Source organism: Pseudopipra pipra, chromosome 21, assembly GCF_036250125.1.
Source record: "Pseudopipra pipra isolate bDixPip1 chromosome 21, bDixPip1.hap1, whole genome shotgun sequence".
NCBI classification, from domain to species: Eukaryota; Metazoa; Chordata; class Aves; order Passeriformes; family Pipridae; genus Pseudopipra; species Pseudopipra pipra.
Window position 1 is genome coordinate 9,579,731 of NC_087569.1, and position 24,357 is coordinate 9,604,087.

Consider the following 24,357-nt stretch of genomic DNA (forward strand, 5'->3'; position numbering starts at 1 on the left):
CACCTGGGGGCAGGACAGACCCCCAGCCCAGCCACCCCGCTGTCCTTGGGGCCACCACCAGTGCTCAGCCTGAGCAGGACCAGCAGAACCCACAGTGGACCAGCTGCTAGAAACCGCTTTTGGACCAGTGGCTTTAATTTAAGCTTTCTGCCCCTGCTTTCACTTTGACAGTAGGAATCTTTCATTTAGGTGTCTGATCAGTGCAAATGATATTCCTGTCATAGATCCAGAGCTAGGAAGTTCCTTAGCCAGGGCATGTCTGTACCTAGTGAGCTTCTCCAGCCACTCTGCCAGTGCCACAGGCAGAACCAGCCACGCTCGACTCTGCTGCAGCCACCTCTGCTCTCCTCTCTGATGGGCTTTCACCTGCTGATGGAGGCCACTCCTTGTTTATACAGAAGAGTTTTGTATAACAATCCAGTTCCCTTTTCTGTTTCTGACAACACAACTTACTGTACAGTTCACAGGGGTCAGTGGAAAATGCCAAAAAGCACAACAGGTCTTTTTTTTTTTTTTTTTTTCTGTGATACTTCATTTCTACATTAAACACCAGTACAACCAGAAACCGGTTCCTTCCCGTTCCTTCCCCAAGCAGAGCTCACTGGACAGACCTTGGCCATGCCTCTCTCACTGGCTTGTCTTAATCCTTCTGTTGGGGGCTGCCTGCTGGGGTGGGTTTGGGTGTTGTTCTGGGTTTGTTTTATTTCTCAGTGTTGAGGTGATATTTGAAGGTCTGTGTGACATGAACTGGACCTGGCTCTGGTGGTACCTCAGTTCTTCCAGCGGGTTCTGGCTTGGGGGAGTTTTCTCTCCTGCTGTTTTCAGGGGTTTGGACCTTGGCCAGTCCCAGCTGGGGCTGGGCCAGCTCTGGATGTTCCCTTTGGGGTCTGGTTTGCAGTTGGTTTCTGGCAGGGAAAGGTGCTGGATGGTCTTCAGGGAAGAAATAGAGATTTTGGACATGATTTAATGGCTCTTTTAAGAAGTGAAATTTTATAGGCCAATAGTTCATATACTGGTGCCTTCAAGTGTGTTTTGGGGGGAAAGGCTGAGTAATTATCAACTTTAAAATGCAGTTGTGTAGTTAGGGAAGATTAATGATTGCATGCTTGGGATGTCTTCACTGAGGGGAAAAGAAAGGTTTGCATAAAACCCCCTGTGGTATTAGGACTTAACTGCAGTATGGCCTCAGCAGCTGCTCAGTGAAAATCCAACTGTATGTGTGGACTTAAAATCTAATTTATTTATAGCAGATTTTGTTTATGATGTGTAGGAACTACAGACAAATTCAGCTGTAAAAGGCAAAACCTTTTTCTCCCTGATGAGTTATAATGTTCTCATGAGTTCTTAAATCCTGTTAAAACTTGTTTCCAGTCAAACCAAGTCTGTAACAGTGGTGTCAGAACTCGGGCAGGGAAGTGGCTCAGAGCTGTCCTGAAGAAGCTGAGTGGTTCTGTGGCTCTGAGCTGCAGGAGTGGGTCCCTGCCCTTACCCTGACATCCTGTGGAGATCCTTTATCCACTCAGAGTCTCCATGTCCAGCCTCTGACTAAGGAGTCTCCGGGCTCTGAGGTCGTGTTTGGGATGAGGAGCATTGTTTGACTGCCACCATCTCTTGTCCCAGCCCTGCCCTGTGTCCCTGCTCCAGGTTTGCCTTCAGCCAGGGCAGGTTCACCCCACAACCAAACGTGTCCCATCGGTGGCTTTAGTCTCAAACCTGGTGGAGGTCACTCCTTTTCCTTTCCTAAAGCCACTTCAGGATGTTGTCTCCTTGGTGCTTTGGCTTGTCAGGAAAGAATTAAGGTCCTAAAACCCCCGGAGAATTCTCGTTGGCAGAGGATGTGGCCAGGAGCTGTGCCTGGGCCGTGCTGTGACCCGGGAGGGCTCTGCTGAGCTCTGCCCGTGGCTGCAGGAGCTCCCAGCCCTGGGCTGAGCTCCCTCCTCTGGGACAGGGGGCTGTGCTGACGGCTGGCACTGTTTGGGGCTGGCAGGATGAGGCTGCAGCTGCCCTGGAGCTCCTCTGGCTCCGGGAGCTCCTCCTGCCGGGGCTCAGGACCCGCCCGGGAGCTGGGATGGCACAGAACCCCCCTGATGGAGCTCTTGGAAGTGTCCCTGTTGGCACCTGGAGCCAGTCTGGAATGCTGTGCTGCCCTTATGTGTGTTCCTGTCTCTGCTGTTCCAGCTGGATGTGTCTGAGGAAGCTGGAGCCCCATGGGATGGTGCCAGAGGCAGGGAAAGGACTTGTCCCTCTGGGCCAGCGTGGGTCGATCTTGTAGTGGGGCTCCAGCACTGCCTGACTGCCCTGGGCAGAGCTGGAGGAGCAGAGGTGCAATTCCCTACATTCTCTATCCTGTGGGGTTTTCCAGGAGCAGGGGGTGTAATTCCCTATGTTCTCCCTACTCTGGGGTTTTCCAGTGCCCTGCCAGGTGTCCCCTCTGGCCGTACCCCAGAGCAGTTTTCCATATGGGTGTCAGTCCTGGCACAGGGAATTAATTATTGGCATTTATAGGCACACAAAGCACCCCCTGGCAGCTGCACAGGGGCTGTTTGGTGCTGGCAGTGACAGGGGAGACCTGGGAGTGGAAATCCTGTGGACATGCATCTTTTGCCTGAAGGTGAGTAAATGAATCCCCCCAGAGTCACCGGGTGCAGTGGGGAGGACGGGTGGCACCTTGAGGGAAATTATTTTCACTGTTGATGAAGTTAAACCCTTAATATTTCCCTGCCATGTTTGGTCAGTGAGGGGTGAGGCCTGTTTTCCATGCAGTTGGGGGGGAGTGAGGAAGGTGATGTCAGATTCCCCCCGGATGTTACGGAAGAGGGGGAGCACACCCGCATTTGAAGAGCTGACAGAAGGGGAGGGGGAAATGTCTTTGCAAGTCTCTCTCTCAGCTGCTCAAAGTCAACAAGCCAGTAATTAACTTGGCCCCTAACAGTTGTTTGGTCACTGTTGTAGCAGGATAATTCCAACCAGGGAGTGTCTGTGTCTGCCTCGGTATCCAGCTCTTTGGATGCTGCTTCACTCCCTGCTCTGGAGCCAGACCTTTGGTTCCAGGCTGTTTCCTTTTTGCACCCCGGTTTTGTTAAACTGTTCTGGAGGGTTTTGTTGAATTCCAGCTTGCCAGCACAGGGGTGTTTTTGTGACTCTCCAAAGGAAGTTTTCCTGTCCATGTGCTGCAGTCTGGAATTCTCTCGAGGTGCTGCTTCTCGTGGTGCAAGATGCACATGGAAGTCAGTTCCCTTTTCCCAGCCCTGCATGTGGCAGAGGATGAAAAGGTGCCTCAAACAGGGTGGAAACTGTTGGCAAACGTCCCCCTGGGTGCTGTGGTGGGGCCGTGGCTCGGGCTGGCAGCAGGTGACACAGGGCAGGGATTGCTGTCACCACCCCTCACACAGATCCTCCCTCCTCTGCCTGGGCAGAGCCTGGTTTTATCTAGAGCCCGTTGTCTCCCTGTTTTCCCGAGTTTCCCAAGGGAATTCCTGGCCAAACGCAGTTGCAGTCGGGGGGTTGTCACCTCGTGCCGCTGGGCCCCGCGAGGGCCTCGGGGCTCCCTCCATCTAGAAATCAACTCCAATTCCCACAGAAGCCTTGGCAGCGCTGGGAATGCTCTTGTCCCTCAATCTCAGGAACGTTCTGGGCAGTGCCACAGGTGTCCCTGGGGGGTGGGAGGCTGGGTGTGCTCTGGGTCTGGCGCTCTCCTCGGTATCTACAGCATGAGTGGCCTTAGGGAGTTTGTTGAAGTGCACATTTTCTTTTTTTTTTTTTTCTTTTTTTCTTTTCAGAAGTAAATTTTAAGATGAAGAAGATATATACTATATAAATATATAGAGCTATTTAGAAACTGGGTCTGTGGTGCACAAGTTCAGTGTTGGATCGCTCAGTAATCGTCGCAGGTACCATACGTGTAACTTCTCTGTGTATCCCTCTCTGGGAAGCAATGTTGCCATGGTAACTACAACTTTACAATTTCTTTACTACTTAATGATGTGAATGAACTCTACATTTTATTGAATATTACCAGGTTCAGTACTATTTTTATACTTTATTGAACTACAGGGGATTTTAATTTAATAGCATTTAAAAAAAAAAAAAGAAAGAAAAAAAAGGTGTTGCTTGAACTGTATAACTGTATAAATGGAAATACTCACACTAACCCACCTCTAAACCAGAATCTCTGCCTGTAGTGCCACTTTCATTTATATAAAAGTCTCTTGCTCATGACCAGACCTTGCAGACCACCCTCCCTGTGGTGTCAGGGCGGACTTTGGTGTCCCCCTGCCCCCGACTGCAGAGCCGGGCGTTGTCTGTGCCCATGAACCATCCCCTGTTTGTAACCAGCATTGTGATATTCTGTAACTGTATTGCTCAACTGAAATATTGACCTAATAAATAGAGTGTTCCTGCAGCCTGAGGTATCTGCACTGACTTGGTTCAAACTTTGCTCCCAGCACGTTCCTGCCTCGGCAAAGAGAAGGTGTTGATTCCAGCCTTTGTGGGCAAATCCTTGTGGATGGGGCTGTGGGATGAGAGAAGGTGTTGATTCCAGCCTCTGTGGGCAAATCCTTGTGGATGGGGGCTGTGGGATGAGCCTGTGGGGTACCTGTGAAGTGGGAACCTGTGTTACCTGCAAGATGTGGATCCTTTGCAGCTCCTTCCCTGCGTGTTGGTCTTTTATTCCCCCTCTGAAGTAGCTGTGGAAATATGGAAGCTTTTCGTGCAAGTGAGCAGGGAAGTGTCTCGTGTGGCTGCCTGAGCACAGGGGGGGTTGGAAATGGGCTTTTCTAGGGGGGGTTATTTTCAAATCCTCAGGTTTGAGTTGCTTCAGTGACCCATAGTCCCTCATCCCACAGGGCTGAGATGGGCATTTATTTTCCCCAGGGAAATGGTGGCACTTTGGAAGTGCTGAAGATGAGCTGCTGAGCACAAACCAACACAGGAGACTGTAAAAAGTTCTGTTTCCTTCAGCTGGTACCAGGGAAGAATCAACAGCAGCAACCCCACAACTGCTGTGCCCAGGTGAAGGGGGAAGGGAGGTGGGAGGCTGTTGTGCTGATTTTGGGGGTTACACACCCAGTTCCTCCCGGGGATGACTTCCCTCCCCGTTGGTCTGAGTGAGGATCAGCTCCTCCTCCTGTGACAAACAGAACCACAGTCCCCAGAACCTGCCTGGGGCTGGCTGGGCTCTGCCTGCTTTGGGGTTTTCCAGACATCAGGAGAAATGCTCCCTTGGGCTTCCTGAAGCTCCTCCTGGCTGGCACAGCTCTGGTGCATCCCTGGCAGGGCCAATTCCTGCCCCGGGGCTGCCTGGCCCAGGGTGACAGTGCCGGTGTCACTCCTGCAGGGCTTTGGGCAGAGCAAGTTCTGCTTATTCCTGACATCCTTTGTTTCTCCCTGAACAACATTTCTGCTTCCCCTGGCACAAAATGTGTGTCACTGCCCTCAACTGTCACCAGTGGCCTTTGTTTCCATCCCTTCAGGTTGTGGTTTGCAGAGGGAAATGGAATTTTGGGTGGTTTTTCCCTGTGGTTTGTTACTCATTGACACTTTATAAAATGCATTCAAATCTTAGTTTCCTTAAGAGCTAAAGCCAAGGTTGTGCAACAATTCCATGAATTCCCTGATGTTTCATGGAAAAGGGCCCAGGAAATGCACATCCCAGTTGTCAGGTCTGCTCTGGTAGTGCTGCTGCCCACCAGCTTCCAAAATCCAACAGCAGGAAAATGCAATCCCTGTGAGGGGCACTGGTGCATCCATGGTTTATTCCAAAGGTTTTCTGATCATGCTTGGAGCAGGAACCTTCGAAGGTGAATCTTTCCTCTTTGCCCACATCACCTGGTCAGGAAACTGAGGTTATTTCTGGCAGAGCTCAGTTTTCCTGGAGAGCTTTCCTGTCACTTCTAAGTCACCTCATGTCCTACTGGAAAAATTGTAGGATAATCCAAGTCTTGAGCAGCCTTTAATCTTGCTCAGTTCTGTCTTAAACAAGTGTGACACTGAGGGCAGACAGGATTTTTCTGATGCAGCCACATGTGCTCCTACACTGGGTTTACCTTCAGCTACAAGAAATATTCTGTTCTCCTGAAGACAGAAGCTGAGCCCCACCCACCCATCCCAGCTTCAGCATGAGGGAGTGAAGGATCTTTTGGGGTTTTTTTAGGAGCCTAAAGGACTTCTGTACCAAGCTGTTGATGTTTCCTTAAAACCTGGATTCTGCCATCAGTCAGGTCTGGCCAACCCCAAAGCCCAGCCAGGATCTTTCAGAATCACAGAATCATTCAGGCTGGAAAAGACCCTTAGGATCATCAAGCCCAACCCTAACCCAGCAGTGCCCAATCCCCTGAAGAGGGTTTTTGCCACAGCAAGGGAAGGATCAGCTGCTGCTTCCTCCAAACACTGCTCCTCCACTGGGGTTTACACAGAAGGAACAATGCACTGGAGGTAGGTCTGGGACTTCCACAGCCCCAATCCAGCCTCAGTGCTGGGGCACAACTGTTGGGAATCTCCAGGATAATAATAATTAAGGTCACGTGGTTTCAAGGAACAGAATTTCCATGTTGCTGGGCTGAAGCTTGTTGCTATGATGCTGCAAGTATTGCAGGGGTTTGTGGTTTTGGGAAACCATGGAGACAGTCTTTATTCCCTGCTTTTTGTGCAGGTGGTGATGCTGTATTAACCAAGTTCTGTCTTTCTGTTGGTCTCCTGATGTTGTCTGGGAACCTCAGAAACAAAAACCCCCCAGGTGGAAGGCAGGAGTGACACTGGTGAGCCCAGTCTGTGCTCTGGGGCTTGGCTGGGTGGGTTCCACATTTGGTTCCATCCCCGTGTCCTCAGGAATCCCCGGGGACAGCAGCTGCTCTGTGGCCCACCCAGGCTCACAGGCAGGAGCAGCCCCAGGCCCCTGGGATGTTCCTGCCATTCCAAGTGCTCTGGTTTCCCGTGTTTCCCGTGCTCTGTGTCTTGGGTGCATTTCCTGGTGCAGGAATTGGCTGGGGGGGTTTTCCCTGTTCCTCCAGGGAAGCAGCCAAGCAGAGGAGGATCATCCCTGGAGCCCCAGCCAGCAGGGCACTGTGGGGCTCCTCCTCAGCCTCTGTCTGGCAGCTCTGGGGCTTTGACTCTCAGTTTGCCAGTTTGGGTTTGAAGTGCTCCCTCAGAGCTGTCACAGCCCAGACTGGACTTTTTTAGGGGCAGAGAGAGAGAGACTGGGGAGCAAAGGGGATGAACATCAAGATGGCTCCAAGTGCATGAGAACTCCCACAGGATGTGTGATTGTACTTCAGCTGCTTGAAAAGAGGCTCGTGTGGGACAAACCCTCCTTCCCTGGGCAGGCTGTGGCACCTGTTTGTGGCAGAGCTGATCTGTCAGCAGTGGCTGTTACCATCCCTGCTGCATTCCCCCTTTGAGGCTCCCAGGCCTGGCTGCCAAACACCCCTGCGACAGGTCTGGCTGCATTTTTGCAGTGGAACACACACGTGTGGCCTGGCTGGGGTGGGCCCAAAGGCAAACCACAGCTATGCTTTGACATCCACACTGCTCTGGGGAGACACCCTAATTACCACTGGCTGGGATGGCTCAGTCCCCACTCCCTCCTGCTCTTCTCCCTGCCCGACTGCTGCAGCCCCAGCACGGATCCCGCCCTCCCTGCTCATCCCTCTGCTCCAGGGGAGCAGGGAGAGGCTGCTCCTGCTCGGTGACAATGTGACACTGGTTGTGCCAGGCCCTCACCTTCCCAGGGGTGGTGGAGGTGACTCTCTCTGTGTCCCTGCAGGTCTCTGAGGAGGCAACAGCTGATTTACAGCTGCTGCCGTGTCCGTCCTGTGAGTCCCGAGCTGGGCTTTGCTGAAGGACAGCAAAATGGCTTAAAAAAAACCGAACAAAAGAACAAACCCCACTTTTGGAGATATTTCTGTGAGCAAAGCACCCCAGGTTGACTCATGCCTGGGCAACAGCTCTTGCTCAACCGTGGGGCTGTTGGGAGGAAGCAGCAAAGGGCTGAGAGGTGAGTGGTGAAATCCTCACCCTGGGAGGTGTCTGTCTGTCCTTCCGTGCTGGCACCCAGCACCTAAACCTGTGTTTTCAAGCTAAAGCCCTTCCCGGCACCCTGAGGGGGCTGGAATTTCCCAGGCATTTCCCAGGCATTTTCGGTGGCCGGGGCTCGGGCGCGGGTTGCTGTGGGCGGTGTCGCTGCCGCTGGATGTCACTGTCGCCGTGTGGCACCGGGAGCACGGCGGGGGCGGGTCCCTGAGCTCCGAGGGAGCGGTGGAGGCACCGCACAGCTGGATGGGGAGCGGAGTGGTGGGAGGCACCGCACAGCTGGATGGGGAGCGGATTGGGTGGGAGGCACCGCACAGCTGGATGGGGAGCGGATTGCTGAGCATCCCTTGGGTAGTCCCAGGGGAAAATAACGTTCCTTTCGCCAGTTGTTTGGCTGGTTGTTTTGTGGTTTTTTTTTTTTTCTGTTTTGTTTTTAAACAAACCCTCGCAGAGTCTCCGAGAGCCCAGAGCCTGATTTCTTCCCCAGGCCAAGCCGTGGAGCTGATTTCTGCAGCCTTCAGGAGCCAGCAGATTGCAGGGGGAGAGGATGCCCCGTTCCAGCTCCAAGCTGACAAGTGGGTTCCATCCCCAAGTGGGTCTGGGATTTGCACCAAGTCTGAAAACAAGGAGTTGGGACTAATGTTTAAATTCAGATGAGTGGAGCTCTTTAATTATTATTTTTATTAATTAAATTATGTGAATACTGATTTAAATTTTTAATTTTTTAAAAAACCTAAAAGCCCGAGTATGGAGCAACGGGGAGGTGGATCCCTAATTTTAGATGACTGGGGAGCAAGGCTAGGAATCACTGCCCTGTAGCCTCTCTCCTTAAGAAAACCCCCCAAATCACCACGTTACCGTGCTGACATCCTCACTCACTGACCAATTCAGTATCGACCCCGTGGGTTTGTGCTCGCTCAGCCCAATAACGAGGCGTTTCCCCGGGATCTGTTCCTGCAGTGCCGGTGCCCCGGGATCCGGGATCTGTTCCTGCAGTGCCGGTGCCCCGGGATCCGGGATCTGTTCCTGCAGTGCCGGTGCCCCGGGATCCGGGATCTGTTCCTGCAGTGCCGGTGCCCCGGGATCCGCAGCCTGTTGTTTGTGCTCGAGCAGGAGCCGCCTGCTCTTCCCTTCCCACAAAGGGCAAAGATGCTTCTTTTTCTCCCACTTGTCTTGCATAACAAAAGGCGTTTGTCACCCGTTACATAAGGCGGCATTTGTCACTTCTGTGGCCTTTCTGGAGGCAGCTCGGCCCCAGCACATCCCTGACTAATTCCTCTCCCCCACCGCTTGGGCTTTGCCTTTTTTTCCACCCTTGGGAAGGGAAGATGTGGAGTTGTGTGGTTTGGTCGTGGTTGGTTCGGAGAGCAAAAGGATGGGAAGGTGTTTTAGGGGGTTGTTTGCTCCGTAGTCCTTGTTTTGAGGGGGCTTGTCCTCAGCAGAGGTCGTGTCCCAAGCCCCTGGAAAGGGCTGTGCTGGAAATGGAGCTCCATTCCCCGGGTTTAAGGAGCAGGAGCACCTGTCACCACCTGCCTCCCTGAGCTGGCAGTTGCTTTTTTAATGCCTCTTCTGAATCTCGAGTGTCTCCCAACAGGAATTCGTGTCTGGGGTTTTCTCTTCACAGTAAGGTTTGATTTCCTCCTCGGTGGAGAATCTTTTTGGAGCCTTAAAAGTAAATAAATGGGTTTGTTTCCCCACAAACTAAGAGCAAAAACTGCAGCTGGTCTCTCTAACTGCAGGAGAGAGCTCTTAACCTGCAGCCTCAAACTTATTTGTGGCCTTATCAGTGCCAGCTATCAAATGGCCACAGCTCCCTTTTAACCAGAGCAGGCAGTGTCCCAGTGACCCAACAAGCCTGTCCCTGTTTTCTAATTTATTCAAAACAATTTCTTAGTTGACTTTTTTTTTTTTGGTAGACCTGCTTCTAATTATTTTTTTTATGAACTCCTGGAAGTGTGTATTTCTTGTGGACCTTTGAACTTCCTGGTGTGCCCAGCCTTTGCTCAGGAGATATGTTTATGGTTGGCTCTGAGTGTGCTTAAGAGTGTTTTAACCCTTTGGAGCTGAATTCCCAGGGAACTGTTGCAGTTCCCTTCTGTAGGAGATGCTCAGGCACAGAAATGGTTGTTGGCAAACACAGGCTTTGCCTGAACCAGTCGCTTTTCTCCTCTTCCCCCAAGCCCATAAAGGTGAAAGCTGCTCTTCCCTAAGCATGGAAAGGGTGATCCATGAGCTCAGGGGGCTGCACAGGAGCCCCTTCACTTGCCCAGGGGTGTTGCTGGTGGGCAGCACATTGAAACCCTCGTGCTGGGCAGGACCAGGTGCCACGTGGCCTCTGCTGGAATTATCTGTGTGACCTGTGATTCTCTGGCAGTTGGATCGAGCTGTGCAAGTCTGCTGTTGATATCCAACCTCCCTTCCAGTGCCTGGAAAGGCAGGGCCAAAGTCTGTGTCCAGGGGCCCATTGTGCTGGGAGTGTCCCTGCTGTGGTGCCACCAGTGCTGGGTGAGAGGGGACAGAGCTCTGGGTAGGGGTGACCCTTCCCCTCTGCCAGGGCTCAGTGTCTCCTCCTGCTGAAAGCTGCAGAATGAAATGTCTTGTCCTGCTTTTTGGCTGCCTCTGCCAAACTCCTGGGTTTTATTTGTTCCCTCTCTCTTTCTCACCTGAGGTGCCACTGACTTTTTCTACTGTTCAGTCCCTCCCAGTGTGTCCTGATGGAGGGTGTCTGTGCAGATGATCAGGGACTTGCATGGTGGAGCCCTCTCTGCCCAATACAACAGTTGCCTCCCCCCCTGAGCTGCCCAGGTCCTTCTCTGTGATCTGCAAATTGCCAGATCCATGGGTCAGTCTCCAGCTCATGCAAACCTTTCACCCTCTCTTTAAAAAGCCACCAGTGACAAACCCTGTCCTGAGGCTCAGGGGCAGTTTTGTTCCTGCCAAATCATTCCAGATTGGGTTTTCAGAGCTGCTTAATGAAGGTGTTCAATGCTCATTAAAAGTCCATAAGAATTAGGTGCCTAGTTTAGGTCCCTTTTGGAAATGCTGCCTCTAATAAATTACAGGGTAAGCAATGGTCACCCATTGCTAATGGCACCAATCAAACAGGGGCTGGCAGCCACTGGTGAGGTGGAAATGTGTGGTTGTGGGTCACTGGAACCCCAGGGTGTTCTGTCTGCAGCTTTTATTGGTGGCAAAGGGGCTGTGGCTGAGCTGTGACAAACCCAAACCCTCAGCCACTGAGTGTGCACCTCCCTGGGTTGGGGATGGGGATGTTTTCTCCTGCAAAGGGGCAAGGGCTGCTCTCCCCTGTGTGGGTAACTCCTCCACTCCTCCTTTGGAAAGCAGCACTTACATAACTGACCTCAACACCAGCTTATGTTGCCTTTTAGAAGATGCTGAAGTGTGTAGGAAGGGAAGTCCTTCCCTCCCTGACATCCTGCTCCCTCAGAGGGTTGCTTTGTTTGCAGCTGTGGGAGCTTGGTGGGATCTCTGGGGCTCGGGGTCTGCACCTGCAGTGGGTGCAGCACCAGTCCCTGGGCATCAGTCAGGATTAGTGTGGCCTCTGAGGGTGCAAAGTGCAGCTCTGAGTCACAGCCCTGGCTGGGCTGGGTTGGCTGTCAGGGAGTGTGGGTGCAGCTCCTGGGGTGGGCAATCACAGTTTCCCTCTACAGCTTCTGTACCAGCAAGTCCAAGATGGGTCTTTCTCAGCTCTCCCCCTGCCCCTGCTGAGCCAGTGCTGTGGGGAAGCTCTGCCCTGAGCTGGGGATGGTCCCATTTGATGGGGAACAGGGACCTTGGGCTGCACCCTGGGTGTTTTCAGGGAGCTGCTTGGAGTTGAGACCTCAATTCCCATCCCAGTGCAATGGGAATTCAAGGTTGCCTCCTTCCCAGATGATGGTGAAAGCCAACAGCAGTGAGATCTCTCTCTCCTGGGTGACATCTCTTTTAAAGCTCTCCTTTTTGGAATGAATAAACTGCCCTTGCCAGCAGGAAGTCTGCAAAGGCTTGGAGTTAAAGGCATTTGTTTTGGACATTCACTTCCAGGCGAAATGCTTTCCCAAAGGGAGACACGCTGGGCTGGTGGTGGCCTGCCCAGTCAGACAAGTGCCATTGTTGTGTCCCTGGACAATCAGTGTCACTGCTGCAGCTGGGACCCCACTGGGCTCCTGTGCCAGGTCCCCTCTGGCACCCAGAGCCGTGCCCAGGGCTGCACAAAGGCCCCTCTCTCTGGGGGATCCCCGGGCTCTGGGCTGAGCTCTGGGTGGTTTTGGGGCCCAGAGCCCTGGGCAGGTGTCACCTGGGGAAGGACCCACTGCTGGGTCTGGAGACAGAGACAGGACCTTGTTTTCAGGCTGTCTGAGGGAAGTTTGGCCTTTACCCACGATTGAATTCCACAGTGACAAACATCCACAGAGACAGGCCCTCCCCTCAAGATGTCTGCAGCCTTTTCCCTCCTGTGTCTGCTTTCTTCCTCCCCCTGCCTCAGATTCTGCTGCCAGCTCTGGCTGCAGGAGCCTCTCCCAGGCAGATGCAAAGGCAATTCCCTGCTCCCACTGTGCAGTGGGGTTTGCTTGGACCATCTGAGGTGGGTTTACAGCTCATTTAGCCCATGCTGGGATTGCCCAGGGTGTTGTTGCTGTACCCAGGGTGAGCTCTGCAGAGGGAAGCAGTGGGATGGCACAGCTGGCTGGAGCTGGGCTGCCTCAGCCTGGCTCTTGGGAGGACTCTTAGAGGTGGTTTGGCTGAAGGGGATGTTGAAAATGCAGCTGGTTTCCCAACACCAACCGCCCTCCTGCTGCTCCTGCTCCCTGCACTGGTGACATCCGTCCCCTCTGGGGCAGCTCCTCTCCTTTTCACCTCCAAAGATGTAATCCCAGAAGTTGCCATTTTATGTCCTCACCTCTCAAGTCAGGGGATGGAAGGGCAGCAGGTTCCTGGCTAATGGGAGCACAAGAGAAATGAAGCTTCTCCAGCACGAGCTTTCACCTGCATTAGCAGCCAGATTAGAGGCCACTCAGGAGCTCTGGGGACAGAAGCTGGTTGTTAGCACAGGCATAACCCATATTTGCATGGCCATATCTGTGTCCTTGTGAGATTACAGCTTCCACACAGCATGTGACTGCAGCATGGAATGGCTCTCTTGGCTTATCATGTGTACACTTTGCCTTTCAGAGGATTGAGAAGGCCTTGAGTTCCCCTTGAAAATCCAAGGCTTTGTTCCACCTCTCAGTGTCCGCGGCGCTCAGAGCTCAGCCAAAGCCAGGAATATACAAGTGGGAGGCACAGATGGACTTCTCTGGCCAGGCTTCCTCTGAGGCTCTCACTGGATTTAGAAGTTGTCCATCAGCCTGGTTCACTGCTGTGAGATCAGACACGAGATGTGTCTTTGAGCCCTCCCAAGGCTGTGGCTGTCCTGCTTCCCCCTCTCCTCTGGAACACAACTCTGCTTCCTGCTCTGAAGGTGTTGGAAGGTGGCGTAACACCGACCACAGCCACGTAAATCCGTGGGATTATATTGCCTGCTGATGGCAGGAATCCTTTGGAAGGGTGTTCTGGTTGGATGGGGAAGAGTACAAACAGATTCTGCATCTCCTGTTTCTCCCTGGGAAGGGAAGGAGGGTGCCAGTCAAACACACTGTACTGTAACAGTGCACCTCGGGGAGAACGCTTCCCTTTCCCCTGACAGCTCTCCTGTGAATATTAATTTCTGTGTTTGAGTGTCTCCATCTTCCAGGAGCTGTGCAAGTGCAAACATTACCCAAGTCTTGCAGTGCAGAGCAGGCAGGGAGTCAGAGAGGAAGCAGTTGGGAAGATGCTCTGGGTGTGCTGCTGTTTGTAATTTGCTGCTCTGGGCAGATTTAGCACCATGACCACGTGGGATGGGATGGATCTGGGTGCTTATGGTACGTGCAGGCAGCTGATGTGGTATTTATTTACTGACAGATCACAGGAAGGAGAGCTGATAAAGGCAGATAAATATGCAGGTATTTTGCATTACACTTAAACCACCTGCCTGTCCATGTGGTTTAGTTAAACACAAACTCCAACCATCAGTGCCAGATGTCTTGCAATGTGATGCCAAAGAGGAATTGGAACGAGGAATGTTTTCCAATAACCTGTTCTTCCCAGGAGGGTGGTGAATGCTCCATTTGATGGAATGATCAGTGATACTCAGCAGCTGCTTGGACTGTAGGGGTGGAGGCTTTGCTAATTCCACCTGGAAATTCCTTTCCTGTTGCTTGGGGGTGACGAAAACTTTCACAGCCAACCAAAGACCTGTCTTCTCCCTGCAGATAAATACAGCTCAAGTTAATAACTTGTCTGAGGGGAAGAGATGTGAAGGAGGATTTGGGCCAGCTGTTGTTTCTCTGTGGCATTGTCAGAGGCATCTCAACATGCCACAGGAGCTGCTTTTTGGTAAGTGTTGTCCTTGGCTTCTCAGCCAGCTCTTCATGAGCTTATTGATGGTGTTTGCTCATGTCAAAAAACTTTTTTAAGCTGCTTGAAGTCCTCAGGAACTGAAAGAGCATTATCAGCTTCCTCCACACTTTGCAACGTGCACCCTGTGAGAAACAAGATAGTTAAAGGCTTTTCTTCTTATTGTGCTTCATAAGTTTTTATGCAAATTGAAATAGGCATTATTAATGAGATGTTAATAAGCCCATCCCTTTGGTGCCACTGGTATAACAAGTTGGCTGTCTCTTTATAGTGAAAATTATTTGACTTCTATTAACTTTTTGGATCCCATAATATGAGCTCCCTGGATGATGTCTGCCTTGCTCACTTCTCCTCCCTGACAAGGTTACCCCCCAGCCCAGCAGTGAGTCAGAGAGGACTGGAAAAGGAGGAGACTGGTTCCCATCTGCCAGGGAACAGGACAGGGGATGGCACGGGATCAGGGGGATGTGCACAGAGCTGGGTAAGTCAAACTGGAGCCCACACAGGGAGCAACAGAAAGAAATGAGGGAGAGACGAGGCAAAAATAAGAAAAGCTGTAGAAGAACAAAGGGATTTTCCTCTCTCTGCAATACAGAGAAATCAAATGTCAGGCCACCAGAAGGGGTTGTCCTGTCCTGTTATCCCTTCCCAGTCTTGAGACTCTTCTCTGAAGGACTCACTGGGGAAACACCTTTTCCATGTTGTATCTGCGCGTGGGAAGAGGATGGGAAGTAACAACTGGTCAGAGCAAGTGGGTCCCAGAGCCAGGAGACCCCCCTGCCTCAGGTGTGTCCCCTCCTGCAGTCAGGGCAGCCTGGGGTTCAGAGCCTCCCTCCCTGGCAGAGGCTCTCAAGCTGTCCCTCCCTCCCTGTTCCTTTGGCAGATTTTGTCACCTGCCCCCAGTGATCTTGTTCCTGGCACAGGAGTGTCAGACTGGGATAACTGCCAGGGCAGTGGTGCCACCAGGCTGGGCTGAGGCTTCTGGGCACGTGGTGAGTGCTGGGGTGGCACGAGGTGGTGAGTTCAGGCTGCTGGCACTGGCCAGGCCCCGTCCCTCCGTTGTCACCGGTGCCCTTTGCGTGCCCATCCTGCCTCCCTCCTGCTCTGGCCCTGGGCCTGACCCCCTGGGCACCAAGGGCTGCAGAGCTTGGAAACTTCCACTGAACACTTCAGTCCATGGATTTTCCAGAGGAAGTTCAGGTTTTGGTTTTGGTTTTCTTTTGGTTTTGGTTTTATTAAAAGGAAAAAGCAAGGAGTTTCCCCTCCAGCCTGCAGAAGGTCACTGCCAGGAGAAGTGGCTTCAGTTCTCTTTCTTAAAGCCTTCAACACCCTGTTATGCCTCAAATAATGAGCCCAAAAAGGCCAATCTTCTTTAGGGGATGGTTTCAGTCTCTTGCATGATGGTGCAGGAGGGAGGCTGGAGTGAGACACAGGCTCTGCTGAGATTGGCAGAGGGGGAAAAGAAGCAGTGTGTGCCATTTAATTTCTGTGATGTTCTGATTCCCTCCCACCAGCCTGGAAATGCTGAATGTGATCCTTTGTCTGGCATATGGGGATTTGGAGAACTGTTGCTAATTACAGCACTTGTGCCATCTCCCTTAAATGGCTTAAATAATATATTAAGTGCTTTTATGATCTCCCCCAACACGCTGGAATGCAAAGAAGTGCATTTTATGCTGTTTATAGTTTATGGCTGGAGTAACTTATATAACATTAATCTGCAGCAAAAAAAAATGGGTTTTGATGATTTATTGTTTGTGCAGTTCCCAGCTGGGGCTCTGGATGCTCAGCTCCCCTGGTGCTGGGGGTTCTCCAGAGGCAGGGCAGGCAGTTCCATCTTGGAAGGTGGGATCTAATCCAAGGGGAAGAGGCTGTGGGTGGCTGCAGGGAATGGTGGATGCCAGGGAAGGGTCGTGGGATGCCACAGAGTTCAGGTGAGTCTGATGGCAAAGGGACAGAGTGTGGGATCTGGGAGAGGATCACGGGAAGTCACATTGTAACTTATTTAGGGAGTATTCCCGTTATTTTAATTAGCCTTTAATTGGAAATTAGGAGCAGGTTATTAAGCACCATATCTAGAAGTGGGAGTATTCCATGGTCTAGACTAGTGCTTATCCAAAAAAAGAAAGGATCTTTTTTTCTTCCCTTTTGTGTGTTTTTTTTTTCTAGAAAAAATTCTTCTGGTTCTCTGTTCCCACCCAGATTCCCTTGTCTCCTGCCTCGGAATCTCCACTTTCTATTCCTGTTATTGTAGCTAATGTTTAAAGAAAATGTGAGAAGAGTGGAAGAGTGTGCTGTGAATGCCTTGTTGCTGTTTCTGGTGTGAGGAATAATTATGGAGCAGCTGAGCAGTGCCAGCCAGGGGCTCCAACAACCTGGGAAGACACATGTTGGGAGGGCACACAAACCACAAAGGGAATTGGTGAGAACGATGGAAAGATTGGCATGTTCTGACCTGTAATTTGGTTTGGTTTGACACAGCTCTCTGGAAAATCACAAGTTTTGTTAGAATACACTGGTAATTAGCAATATTTCAGCTCTTTGAAATTAAAGCATTGTGCAGGCTCTGCAGAGCAGGGGGGGGAAAAAAAGTGTCTTTGTCTGGTTTTGTTTGCTAGGAGCTTGAAAACAGGGAGGTGAGAAACTCGTGTCAAACCTTGAAGTATAATTTTGCAATTAAAAGACTGAGGAGAAAAGTGTGATCTGAAGACCTTCGGTTTTCTTGCTGTGACATAAAATTAACAGCTATCTTCATTCTCATCCTGGTTTAATATTGCTGCAGAGAAGGAAGCAAAAAGAACTCCCCAGGCTGGCTCCAGTGGGATGGAGGAGCTGCTCCTTTGACAATGACAGGGGACAGGCTGGGAGGGGAGGGATTTGGGTTGGCATTAGCCTGGCAAACGTCTGCACAACGCTCTGGATGCTCTGAAGTGATATATTTCTAATGCTAAAAACAGAGAGATGCTCTCTGGGAGATGTTTAGAGGCATCTCCAGAAGATTTCAAGGTCGTCCATGCAGCAGCTTGCAGGGATGCACAGCTGGCACCTCATCACTAAAGCCAGCAGAATCTCAGCTCCAAGGCTGTTAGCAAACTGTGTGGGTAAAAATAGAAGGGTAAATTGAAACTACCTGAGAGTGGAAGAAACAGCTGGGAAGTGATAAGAGGCAGCAAAATGAGTGGAGAAACTTTTGCCCATCATCGTGGTGTCCAAGTGTTTTATAAGAACTTCAAATTGCTCCTTCCTTGAATGTACCAATTTTCTTTTTCAAACTGTGACAATTTGGCAACCTCCATTGACTCTGAACTTGTCTTCTGTTGCAAAGAATCTGCTCAAGAGTCTACTCCATATCCCAGGCCTAATTTTTATTACAGTAGCTGAAAAGAGCTGCTAGGCCAAAAGCTCTTCTAGGAGTAGCTGGACTTCTACCCAAAGGCTTTTATGGATCATTTAACAGTATGTTTTACAAAATAAATACCCATGCAAATACTTAATATAGTAGGCAAAAATGTTGATTAACCTCTAATGCTTTACCTTGCAGCACAGGCACAATGAATCCACAAAAGGGGGAAGGCAAAATGCTGTTGGAGCTACTGGTTTTGTTTTGGGAGCCCACTGGAACACTTCAACAGCCCCTGCACGTTCAGCTGGAATGACAGGGACACAGCCTGCTCATCTGTGTCCTGCTGTGACTCACTGCTGCATTCAGGCACTGGGGTGGGATGTGGTGGCTGGAGCAGATGGCAAGAGGTTGGGCTATTTTTGTTGCCTTCTTGGCTTGATCAAGCAATTCTTCCCTGACTGATTACAGGCATGATGGTATCTTAGATAATGCCCCTTGATAAAGGCCTTTTAAATCCTTAATTACTGTCATTAGCCATTTGACACCATAAAATAGAGCTGTGTTGTTTCAATGTCTTTCTGTTTTACCCCTGTCTGTGGGGTGTCTGGAGTGTGCACAACAAAACCAGGGAGCTGGAGCCTTTGGATCCCAACCAGAGGTGTGTGCCAGCACAGCAATGTGTGTGTGCACACAGTTGGATTTGCCACTGTCCAGGGCTCTTTCACTCTCTGTGTTGGGAGAGCACTGAACTGAGACATCAGCCTGTTGGCAGGGCCAGGAGGGCTGGCAGGTCCCTCTGTTTGGGGATGTCCTTTGTTGGGTGTTTGAATTGGGTGGAACCTTAATTAGCAAATAAGAAGCTTTGGCCTTGCCTTCCAAGCTCCGAGGCAGAATTAAGGGAAGCACAAGGATGTGCCAAAGACAGGGCAGCACAGGCTCCGTGGCTTTTGTTTTACTCCGCTGCCCTGCTGCTTTGAGATGCACTTCCCACTGTAATCAGCTGCTGGCAAAGCGCTCCCGAGCTCGTTCCATGTTTGATGCTCTGGTGTTGCTCTCTGTGTACACAACAGCCAGAGTGCTGCAGTGCTGGGGACCCCGTGTGCAGCACCTGGGGAGCTCAGAGGAAGAGCAGCCCTGCCTTTGAAAGGGGAGCTGCCCCGTGGAGCCGCGGGGCCGGGGCCCTGCCCGCTGTGCGCCCGGGCCACGAGAGCTCCTCTGCCCACAGTGCAACCCGGGCTTTGCTGGAACACACTCAGCATTAGTCACTCCTTGCAAAGCCACTCCTTTCATTTGATCCTCTGGTATTAATTATTTGCACTTCCTCTTGTCACAACACATTTTCTTTTTGCTGCCCGGGATGGAACTCGCAGAGAAATCCTTTACTTCCATTCCAACCACACAGCGGTTTCTGCCTCCGGGAGAGCACGGGATTGCTTTTATCAAACATATTTCTTTTCCCTTTGTTTCCTGATGACAGATACTACTCTTAATCTACACAGAGACAACACTTTGAAATGGGAGATCCACGTTCCCGTCAACTGTTGTTACGTTATAAATCACAGCGTGTCTCACTCGGTGACTGACACACGTCTGGCTCGCAGTCTGCCTCTCTTTTGTCGCAGTTTCTCAGTGCTAACAACAGCCTTGCCACAGCTCATCTGCTCCCTTCCCTCGGTGTGCAGCCCAGCAGGATGATTAATTCTGTCACACGTTCCCTGGGTATGGCACAATCAAACAGGTTGACAGAAAATGGGGAAGGCCGCGGTGTTTGTGGGAATGTCTGACGCGTGACGCTCACCTCGTGACTGTCGTGAGCTGTGGGCCCTCGGTGCTTCTGGGTTGGAGGAACAGCAGCAAAGTCTGTGAAGGAAAAAAAAAAAAGGGCTTTTTTCCCTGTTCTCTGTGGGCCTTGAGTGTGATTGTGCCACCCTTCCACGCACAGGGAAGCTCTGCTCAAGAGAACAGTGAGAGTGGAGGGAGCCTTATGGTGTTTTTTCTGTCTTTCAAAGGCATCTGCAGGAAAAGTGGGGGATCACTTACCCACAAACCCTAAAATAGCTCTGGGTGTGACGTGTCCCCCTTCCCTGGGCTGTGTGGATACCACTGTTATTGAGAGGAGCTGAAGTTATGGGTTGAGCAGTAATGTGAGCAGCACTTCTGGGTGGCTTCAAACCTGGCACGGGCTCCCTGAGCAGAAACAACCAAAAATAGGAATTAATTCTGTTATAAAGGGGGGGCAGAACTAAACAGAGGGAGCCCACAGCTCAAGTGAGGCCTGTGGGATGCTCCACTTCCCTTGCTGTCCTTTCCTGGGCACTGCTGTGCCCCTGCCCGTCTCTGCCACCCCCTGAGCTGCAGGTCTGTGTGGCACTGGGGGTGTGCAGAGCAGGGCTGTCACTCCTGCCTGTCACCCCCACGCTGTGCTGGCACTGCAGCTCAACCCTTGGGACACGGGGATGGGCTGGTCCCTCCTGCCTCCCCGCCCTGCCTGGAACTCAGCAGGAAAAACCAGGGGCTGAGGTGCCAGGAAGGAGCAGGGGAGGGTGCCAGGCAAAGGCAGCTGTGCCAGGGGGGGTGGGGATGGGCAGCTGCTCAGGTCAGGGGAGTGCAGGGGATCTCTAGGGCAGGGGGGAAGGAGAAGTGTCCTCGTGCTGAAAACGTGGGAAAAAAATCCCACCCCTCTCCCTCCCTGGCTACACCCCCTGCAGCCCTGCCTGCCTGGAAGCACAGCCCCTCAACCACGGGGGTGATTGCTGTGCTTGCAGAAATGCAGTTGGACTGTTTGTGGCTAAAAAAAATAAACACAAATTCGGATAAAAATGGGGTGGGGCTTCCTGAGAAAGAAGAAGATAAGACTTCATTTTCTTATCTGCTATTAAAACTGGATCCTGGAATTATTACCTTTCTCTTTTTAAATTTTCTCTCTTTTGAAATGTTTATTAAAATTTAATGTAACTTAATTTAAAAAAAATTAAATTAAATTTTTAATTTTCCCCCACAGTATTTCACCCCATGTTGGCAATAGTGTGGGAGTACAGCTTATATATGACAACAATAGGAGTGTCCTGGTAAGAATCTGTTCCCTTTTTTATTCCCCTCTAGTTTATATAAATCTGTAACAAACGTCACCCTCTGCTACTACTCTAAACCACTTGTTTCATGGAAAATGTGGCAGCAGTTTCAATTTGCAAGTGTAGTTTTGCTGCTCTTTGGGGAAGCCTTTTGTGTTTCCCCTCTGCCTCTGAAAAATCAGAATCAGGTTGGCAGACAATGATTTGGGGTATTTTTCTCCTCCCTCAGTTCACTGTAATTAGAGAGATGTGAAACCATCCAGCTCTGAGCACTGCAGGCCTGCAGCACTGAATGCTCTTATTGCACCTGGAGATCTCTGCCACCTTCTGCTCTTCCCAAATATTTGGGGTGTGCTCTGCTGCGCTTCTGTCAGGGCTGGCTGTGAAGCAGGAAGGGGTAAAAGTTGTCCCATGTTTGTCCAGTTCCAAGCAGCCCTTATGAAATGAATGATGTCCCAGGGTGGGGAGGCAGATACTGGGGAGAGGGAGGCACAGATCTAGAGCCCAACGACAGGGCAGGGCCTCAAAGTTGAGTTTTTTGGCTTCTGTTTTCCGTAGACTGGAATCAGGAAATCCTCGACCCTACACTGCTGTTCTCAGAAGGGTTTGTGAGTCCCTGCAGCAGTTCCACAATTCCTTGGCTCACCTCTTTGGAGCTCAGGCCTCTTTGCTGTGACCCCAAACACCCTCTCCTGGGCAGGTGCCCTGTTCCCTGTTCCTGGTGGCCCTGTGGACTGCAGCCCCTCCCGGTGACAGCTGCCGTGCCGAGGGGGCTCCTGCAGCTCCTGGGCTGCAGTAAATACCTGCTTTGCCACAGGCACTGACAGTGATGCAAAGACACTTCAAGATATTTGCTAAGTGCTCAGGAATTAATTTGTGATTAGTGAATAATTAACTGAACCCCAGCAATCCAGAGGACGGGTGGGCAGCGTGATTTGCATGTACAGCACTTCTCTGTCACCAGAGGAGCTCAGTTCATCTAATACAACTCTGAACTCGGTGCATCTTAATTTGATTTACCTTTGACATGGCATTTAAACAGTAGCAACATCTCCAACCTTGTGCTCCCCAAGAAGGCTTCATTAAAAAGTTAGTGCCAGATCCAATCCCTGGTTAGCACAGGCAGCCTTATCTCAGGGTTCCTGCTCCAGTGCCTTGGAGAACATGCTTAATTTAATGTGAACAAAGGCACTGCCACCGGGAGCCTCCAGCCCGACTTTCCACTCCAGAATATCTTTGTTATTAAATTTGGTGCATACAGTGGGGCCAGTAAATTATTTTAAAGTACCCTTCAAACAGAATTCTGCTGGTTGTTAGACATGGCTTGTATCTCTGGGACGTGAGAGGTGTCCCTTTGGTTGGGCTCTTTTAGAATGTCATACAAAAATGCAGGGTGAGTCTTGGAAACTGGGAAAAGCAGCAAGTTTTAAGGAAACACGTATTTTTTAAGCATTCTGGAAAGAGTTTTTTTATTTTTTAATATGAAATGCTAACCATTATTATGAACCATCAATCCCTTTTCCTTCCTCTAGAGGAAGGAACTCCTCACTAGAGGTTTCTGCTCCCTCATTGGTACCAAGTCAGCTCCTTGTGACTTTAGGCTGCTGGCAGGATCTGATTTGTAATTATAATTTTAACCATTCATTTTTTTCATGATTTAGCAAGGGAACCAGTTGTCAATAAACCCTCAATACTGCCTAGTAATCTCTGCTGCCTGAGAGTAAGGTTTGTTCATGCTACCAATAGGGGTACTGTTATTCTCTCAAATATTTTAAAGACTTTATCTAAATTGAAAGCTACTTGTTGAAGGACAATATCAAGAAGAGATGTGTAAAGGTAACATGGAAATAAGAGGACATATATCAAGAGAGCTTAAATCCTCTTATTCCTACCTTTACATTTACCTTTTCTCTTACCTTTACTCTTTAAATGATAAATGCATAACAAGTGGCTGGTGGGTGAAATATGTTTCCACTAGTTTTGTTTATATTTTTAAAAAAATCACTTAAGCTTCCCCCCCTCGTCCTCATAGTCCATATATTCCAGAGAGGCAAAAGTAGCAGATTTTTTTTCTTGAATAACTATGTGTCACAAATCTAAGACAACAAACAGTTCAAATGACGGCAGGGAAAAAAAATATAAGGAGGCTTTATGAAACTTATTTCGTTTGTTGTGTCTTTGCACTTGGGTCACATGAGGAGAAATTTGGCCTTCGAGCTCCCTGTCTCTGCGAGCAGCGTTCTTGGCTTTGCATATCAGATATGAAATTTGCCTGGAATGTTTGCTATAAAAATACCTACGCATGAACTTACATCAGCGAGAAAGTAACTTCGGCGTGACCTTTCTGCAGCTCTGATGTGGCAAGATCATTCCCTGTGGAAACAGTAACTTGGGGAATGACTGGCAACTGGTGTTTTCACAGGCTTTGTTTCAGTGCAGGAACAATCCTTGGAACAGGCCGCCCTTGGAAATCAATGTTTTTCTTTCAAGCTCCTTATTTTCTGCTCAGGAGTGACCCAGGGTAGGTTACCAGGCTTAATGTTGTAACAAAGCCATTTGGGAAATCCTCCCATTCTGTGCCAGTGCTGGGCTGAATGCTAAAAGCAAACACGCTGGAGAACAGCAAAGGGCAGAGGTGGTTTTGATCCTTTTACCATTCAGCACGAGTTTCTGTTTCAGACAGTGAAAGGGCATTTTAATGGAATGGGAAACTCCTACTGTCACCCTGTGGTTGCAGCCCTGCTCCTTAGAGGACTTTTTGAGGAGAACCATCATCCCCTGTGAGGTCTGACGGGCTGAAGGGCTGAGGGTCCAGTTCCCTGTGAGGTCTGACGGGCTGAAGGGCTGTTCCCTGTGGGGTTTGAGGAGGATGAAGGGCTGTTCCCTGTGGGGTTTGAGGAGGATGAAGGGCTGATCTCCCCGCGAGGTCTGAGGGGGATGAAGAGCTGATCCCCCTGAGAAGTTTGAAGGGCTGAGGGCCCAGTTCCTTGTGAGGTTCAAGGGGCTGGTCCCCCTGTGAGGTTTGAGCAGTCTGAGGGTCCCGTTCCCCGTAAGGTTTAGAGGGAGCTCATCCTCCCACAGCGTGCTGAGGCCGTTCCTCCCGTGCCCCGAAGCTTTTTCCTCCCCGGTCTCCCCGGGAAGCTCCGCCACTTTCGCAAGCGCCAAAAATTGTGAGAGAGAGACAGAGAGAGAAGCGCCAGCAAAACCCTTCCCACCTCCTCACAGGGCCCTTCCTCTGGGGCCGCTTGGGCCGAGACAGAACCTTAGGCAGGACCCGAACCATCAGACTCCCGCTTCCCGCCTCAGGACCCCCCCGAGGGCTGAGGGGAGAATGGGGGGGGGGGGCGGCGCCCGCCGAAAGGAGACGACGCGCGCGCCGACTCCTCCCCCTCCCCTCACGCCGGCGACCAATGGCGGCCCCGCCCTGCGCGCGTGCGCGCCCCCGCTCCGCCGCCACGTGACGCGGCGCGCGCTCCT

General features: G+C 50.9%; 1 long non-coding RNA gene across 3 annotated transcripts; it reads right to left on the reverse strand.

Annotated features, from left to right (window-relative positions):
• Window positions 1-3,744: 3,744 nt before the first annotated feature.
• LOC135425605 (uncharacterized) lies at window positions 3,745-24,337 on the reverse strand. Of its 3 annotated transcripts, none has more exons than XR_010435664.1 (4): window positions 23,193-24,337; window positions 18,001-19,669; window positions 12,929-14,315; window positions 3,745-8,644 (listed from the first exon to the last, which is right to left on the reverse strand). It is a non-coding gene; the product is annotated as an uncharacterized LOC135425605 (long non-coding RNA). The 3 variants fall into 3 exon arrangements; XR_010435665.1 differs by lacking the exon at window positions 3,745-8,644 and having other exon boundaries at window positions 9,084-14,315; window positions 23,193-23,253; window positions 24,096-24,337; XR_010435663.1 differs by lacking the exon at window positions 3,745-8,644 and having other exon boundaries at window positions 9,084-14,315.
• Window positions 24,338-24,357: the final 20 nt, after the last annotated feature.